Source organism: Centroberyx affinis, unplaced genomic scaffold (assembly GCF_046629955.1).
Source record: "Centroberyx affinis isolate AG114_WGS23_722 - 3 ecotype Tasmania unplaced genomic scaffold, CSIRO-AGI_Caff_v1 ptg005132l_1, whole genome shotgun sequence".
Classification (NCBI taxonomy): Eukaryota; Metazoa; Chordata; class Actinopteri; order Beryciformes; family Berycidae; genus Centroberyx; species Centroberyx affinis.
The window spans coordinates 39,156-46,075 of record NW_027282546.1 but is presented as its reverse complement, the minus strand read 5'-3'; positions in this window follow the sequence as shown (position 1 = coordinate 46,075).

The window sequence follows — 6,920 nt, the reverse complement described above, 5'->3', positions numbered from 1 at the left end:
CATGGTTAGGACACTCCTACACAGCCAAAGAGAAATGCCTAATGCATTTGAGAGTGAAAACGAATGGCCGCCTATTGCTCTTCACAGTCTGTGTTTGCAGATATTCATAATCAATATTATTTCTCACTGGGGGTTTTGCAGCCTACAGGACGGGCTGCAGTAGTTTCACACACAACAACAACAGGCCTTATTTGCTCTCGTGTTGCATCTGCTATAGTATCTGACTGGTAGGACACACACACACACACACTCTCACACACACACACACACACACACACACACAGTATCAGCAGCCCTTATCTGCTGTCCTGCAGTGTTTGTGACGGCGGCCCCCTGTGTGCTGGTTGCTGATCTCACTGTGTTTTAGTCAAGCTGAAGTTTATTGAGTGTCACTATCACACTCCCTCTGAACCCCGCTCACCTTCGCCTTCACACACACACACACACACACACACACACACACACACACTGGTGTGCAAGTCCCCAGCTGTAGTGCAAGTGTGTGTGGTTGCCAGTTGTGTTGTTGTGGCCCTGTATGCTGAGCTGCAGACAGACAGACTGAGCTGTAGGAGCGGCTGTGGCTGTGTGTGTGTGTGTGTGTGTGTGTGTGTGTGTGTGTGTGTGTGTGTGTGTGAATGGGTGAATGTAGCCATGTTGTAAAGCGCTTTGGATAAAAGTGCTATATAAATGCCGTCCATTTACCAGACAGATAGAGCTACAGGAGCTACAGACATATTCAATATCTTTATATTTGATGCCAAAAAAATCAATAAATAAATAAAAAAATTATCCATATTCAGTATCCCCCCTACTAATACTACTACTATTACCACTGCAGATAATAATACTAATAATATTGCTAATAAGAATAAGAATAATAATTACATACTTACATACTGTGGAATCTGATCAAAATGTCTCAGTAGAATCAGTTCAGGCTAAGGTCTTGTAGTATTGTATTGTATGTGTAGTATTGATCAGTCAAGGTTAGACTGGATGTGAATAGGGGAGACAGACTGGGTCCTGGGTTCTCTCTCCTCACTGTCTCTCATGAAACATGCAATAGTTAAGTTTTATGTTTTCTATAGTTCTTAAAAAAAAAACAGTGTGTAAGTCTGAGACAGTCTGCTCTATTTCACTTTCTTTGTCCCTCCTCCCCCAATCCCCCCACCGCACCGCACCCCACCCACAAACACCCCCCACCCCCCCCACACCACAGTCTGGTGGTTGACTGCTCTTCTTCAGGTCCGGCTCAATTAAAAAGGCCCTGCTGAATAATTGAAATCTTAGCGGTGTGGCTGGATTCATAATTCATGTTTTTGACAACACACTGTTCAATGCATTGGTCTGATACAAAGCCTGTGTGTGTGTGTGTGTGTGTGTGTCTATGTATGCATGCACATGCATATTGAGGGTACAGTGTGTGTAGGTGTTTGAGAGAGAGAGAGAGAGAGAGACAGAAATGGCTGATGGATGATTGAAGGGTTAGTGGGTGAGGGGGGGAGGGGGGGGGGGGCTTTAGAAGATCAACCAGCTTTGAACGTGACCTTTAACAGGTTCAAAGGATTTAGAGAGAGAAAGAGAGAGAGAGAGAGAGAGAGAGAGAGAAAGAGAGGCATGAGTCAGGATTTCAACTATAGGGACGGGCATTTTCATTTCTCTTTTCTTTTTTAATTTCTTTTTCTATGAAGTCACACGGTTTAACAGGAATGGATTAACCGGATTAGGCAACAGCTAATAAATAGCTAGAGACAAATCTCAATGAAAATAACGCCAATAGGCTCGATCAGATTTAAAGGAAACGGAAACAAGTCAAAACTAGTCAGCATCTTGGAATATAATGTAATCAAATCAAATCAGCAATAACAGCTCACTTCTACATTGCATTTTCTCAGCTTTCCACTTGGTTATGTGGCATTTGGGCTGAAAATTGGGATCGAATATTGAAAGTCACGGTTTGTGATATTTTAAATAACTTGACTCGCTTCTCAAACATGGCAGATAGTTGCCGTGATACTGTGTAACACCAGGGCATCAACCCGCACACTGCCCAAGAGGAACGTGGACCGCATTCTGAATTTGAGGCAACACTCTGTGGGTTTCTCCCGGTTGGCAACTGATGCAATTTCTTCAGTCAACTCAAATGTGCAGCAATCAGGTAATGCCCCTGGTGTGAAAGACCGTTTTCCTCAACATATTTTGGTACTCTGTAGTATGGAAAGTACCAACCTTCGGTATCATGCGTATACACACAGTTTTTTCTTTGTGATATTGCTCTCTCCATCCTTTGTCACCATAAATAATTAAGTAAACTTGCCTTTCAGTTTTAATGTTTTCATGTCAGCTCAAGGCAAGTCAAGCTGATTTATTGTCATTCAACCATATACAGTGCTCAGTATATAAACAAACAAAATGGCGTTCCTTTAGGACAATACAATACACAAGACTACAATACACTATGTAACATTTAAATTAAAATTTAGACTACATTTAGTGCAGTGGACATGACAATGTAAACACAATATAATAATTACAATATATTATAAAGAAATAAATAAATAATAAAAAATATATACTACTCTTTACTAAATATATACTAAATAATTATACTATGTAATATAATACAATATAATATATTAGAAGCAAATGGATCTCAAGAATCCAGAGGGGGATCCAGGTTCACATTTTAATATATTTGGCCCATTATCGCTCACTATCAGAGTCTAGCCTACTTAGCTCGTAGCTTACTAGTAAGCTAGCTAACTAACTTCCCTGCTAGATTCAAGCAGTTGTTCTGGTTGTTGTTCCCAAGTTTGCTCGCTAATTTGTTAACTGTAAGTCCCTGTGGACAAAAGCGTCTGCTAAATGATATAATGCAATGTAATGTAACTGTTAAGTCTATCTGAACTCTTTGTGTGTTGAAGTAACGCTAGTTTTAGGCCTATATATTTATGGCAATCTTCTTGGTAGAGTTTCTCGCCCCTGGAGTCCAAAATGGCCGGCGCGTGAATAAGGTCAATAACAACAATGGAGGGAAGCAGTAAGAAAAGAGAGAAAAGTGAAGCTAAACGTTGGAAAAACATGGTGAACATCTGTGTTGCTTTTTGTCCTGCGGATTAGCTGCATTTGCATCTACTTCTTCTTCGCCTGTGGAGGCTTTACAGATGCTGGCTACCTCAGCCCCAGACTAGAAGACAGGGGCCAGTTGCATAAAGATAGACCTGGTCTTAGACTTAAATGTGACTTTAAGTCAAACTTATAGACATTTATATTTACCTGTTCCTACTACTTCTTGGTTGTTGTAGATCTCTAATGGCTTGTTTCTGTCTCTAAAGACTCGCTCTCTTCTTCAGACTCTTTCCAAAAACCAAAGATTTGCCATCTTGTATGAAACAGCTTCAGTATTTAAAAGTCCCACTCTGACAGCCCGACTCGTTGCCATAACAACAAAGATTCGACATCAAGATTAGCCCGGGGGAAGGTGGCTAACATTCCTACCTCGAAATAAGTCAGTTGTAATATTTAAGTAACAGACAGTCTTAATTAGACTAGTCCAACCTGAGAATCTAAGACCAGTCTAAGGCTTAGAATAGTCTTAAATGCAGCTGGCCCCAGCTCATCAAGATGAGTGACAGGTTTTGGGGCAGGAAGTTGACCAACTGAGGGGGAGGAGGGCCTGACTGTCTCATGGAGAAACGCTGCAGATTGTAGCTTTAAATCTGACTGATATGAGGGATGGAGAAGAGAGAGAGAGAGAGAGAGAGAGAGAGAGAGAGAGAGAGAAAGGGAGAAAAAAAATGGGAAAAGACTGGGAAGAGATAGGGGTTAGAGAGGATTAGGTGAGCGAGAGAGAGCGAGAGAGTAATGTGAAGGAGGAGAAAACTAGATGGGATGGCCCAGTCTGTTAAGGTGACGCCTCTTCACTTCCCTTTCTCTCTCTCTCTATGTCTCTCCGTCTCTCTCTCTCTCTCTCTCTCTCTCTCTCTCTCACTCTCTCTCTCGCTGCAGTGCTCTTATGTAATCTGATTGATTTTAGGGGAATGTTCTAGTGCAGAGTAGATGGGAGGCAGCTGCAGCGAGGAGGAGAGGGAGAGGAGAGGAGAGGACGGGAAAGAAGGAGAGGAGAAAGGAGAGGAGAGGAACAGAGGAGAGGAGGAGAGAGGAAAGGGAAAGAGGAGAAGGGGAGGAGAGGAAAGGAGATGCTGGAGGAGAGATAGATGAGATGAGATGAAATGAAAGGACAGGGGAGATGAGAAGAGGCAGCGGGAGGAAAGGAGGAGAGGGTAGGAGGAGATGAGAGGAGGCGTAAGGAGATGAGGAGATATGAGAGGAGAAGAGACGACATGATGGATGTGTTAGAGCAGTGGTTCTCAACGTGGGGTCCGGGGACCACCAGGGGTCCTTGAGGGGGTTCCAGGGGGTCCCCAGCAAATTGATAAATTGTTAAACTTCACCATTATTTCATTTACAAGAAGTGAACACAATTAGAGAATGTAGAAGAATGACTGTTTGGATCATAGTTTCTCTGTTATCTCTCTACCTACAATACAGATAGTCATGGAATTCTGGACAAAATCATATCTGACAATAAGAATATTCTCAGATTTGGGTCCAAGAGGCAAAATCTGATCATATGGGGGTCTGTGGCCCTAATGTGGACTAAATTAGGGGTCCTTGATATGAAAAAGGTTGAGAATCACTGTGTTAGAGAATTTAAAACCTTGATCTCCACATGATTGAGAGACCATTACATCTAGAAATGTTGAAGTCAGACCAATGTTGAAGTTGTTTGCCAAATCATGCAACCACTGTCAATCCATCTATCCATACAAACATACAGTGTTGGGAAGTAGTTTTACCACATGTAATCAAACTAGTACTTAATCTACATTTTGCTGTCGCTTGGTGCTAGCTCAGCTACATTCAAATGTGAATTGTATTGGGGTTTTTTTGTCACTCTGAGGCATATTTAACTAGGACTGTTTTGGCTGTAAAGATAAACCTTTAATTTCTTTATTTCAAAGTCACAATGAAACCACATTTTCAGAGCATCTTGCTTCCTTAATATGATGTATTTCCTGTCGAAACAGGATATTGGGGCAGGACATAACACGGTACGGAAGCCAAGAACGGCTGTGCTTGCAATTATTTTTTTAATGCCGTTATCTCGAGATCACGAGTTAATTATCTCGTGATCTCGAGAAAACGAGCTTTGTTATCTCGGGATAACGAGATAATCAAAAGAAAACAAAATGTGATTTCCTTTTATTACTTATAATGTTTATCAGAGATCAGGAGCCATGCCAGCATGCATAGATGGCGTCTTGACAACTGTAGCAACTGATTTAAAATGAATGAATTGAAAATGTCAGATCAAGGAGTACCCATTATTGATCAACGCATCAGACTGTACTTCAATCAATAATAAACATAAACATTATAAGTAATAATTATAAGTAATAAGAGGAAACAACAGGTTGATTAACTCGTGATCTCGAGATAACGGCATTAAAAAAAATAATTGCAAGCACGGCTGTTCTCGGCTTCCGTAACACAGGGAGGGATCATTCAAAAGTGTAAACCAATGGGATATCAGTTCGAGAGAAAGGCAGCTTTATCTGATGGGAGGAGCACAGGGCGGGACTATTCAAAAATCTGTGATGGTTTTATTGGTTGCTTGGTATATGACAAAGTCTCAACTAAAGATTTTCAGTTTTCCAGGAGGTAAAAATAATGAGATTTTGATATAAAAATACAGTAAAGTAAAGCCATTATTTTGGCATAAATTGTCAAATAGGTGTCTGGCATGGGAAGAATGAGCATCACCACATTCATTTTGAGACAACAGCATAATTTCTGCAAACAAACAAGACCATCACTGAGAAGCCTGTCAGCCTCTACACTGCATTTTACATTGTGTTCCTTAAAGTCGGATTTGGAGGGAAATCTGATAGATTGTTTTACGGCGCAAAACAGGAAGAGGGCGCTGTTCTTCCAGTGCAAGCAGAGTTTTCAGAGTTTCTGGCAACAACAGGTGGTGGAAGGAGTGAAAGGCAGATGAAGAAATAACATCCAACATGTTTATCCTCTTCAGTAAAGACATAATGGAGGGGTTGGTCAAGGCTTCTATCTCATCCCGCTAGCATGAGATAGCAGCTACAGTCTCATTTGTTTGCAATAATTATACCAGGGTATCACGATCAATTCGACATTGATATATTGATCTTTAAAAGCTATACATGTAGCATCATTAACATTCAAATAGTGTAGTTTGGTTTGAGTTTATGTCCAGACTGAGTGTAAATGAATAATTATGATAAACTTTATTTATATAGCACCTTTCCAAAACAGGGCTTACAAAGTGCTTTACAGGGTAAAAGCAAACAACAGGAATCATGAGCTGTTAATCATAAAAACACTAAGAACAAATAGCACAATAATAAAACAATATATAAAATAAGAGATAAAACATAAAACAACAAACACAGTAATAAAACATAACAATAAAAAATAAGATAAAACAATACAAACAAATGGTGTAGAAAAGGTAAGATGGGATCACAGGAAAGCTAGCTTATAAAAGTGCGTTTTAAGAAGAGACTTAAATGAAAAGATAGACATTCCGGGCTTTAAAAGTGATGAGTAAAATTTTAAAATCAACTCTAAAACTAACAGGCAGCCAGTGCAAAGATGAAAGGATAGGTTTCATGTGCTCTCGTTTCCTGGTACCTGTTAAAATCCTGGCGGCTGCATTTTGGATGAGTTGTAGAGAGGAGAGAGACTTTTTGCTGCAGACGGAGAGAAGGGAGTTGCAATAATCTAGCCGCGATGAAATAAAAGCATCAAGATTTTCGGTAGACAGAAATGGCTTAATTTGAGACATTTTCCTAAATTGAGAAAAGCATGACTGTATGACAGAT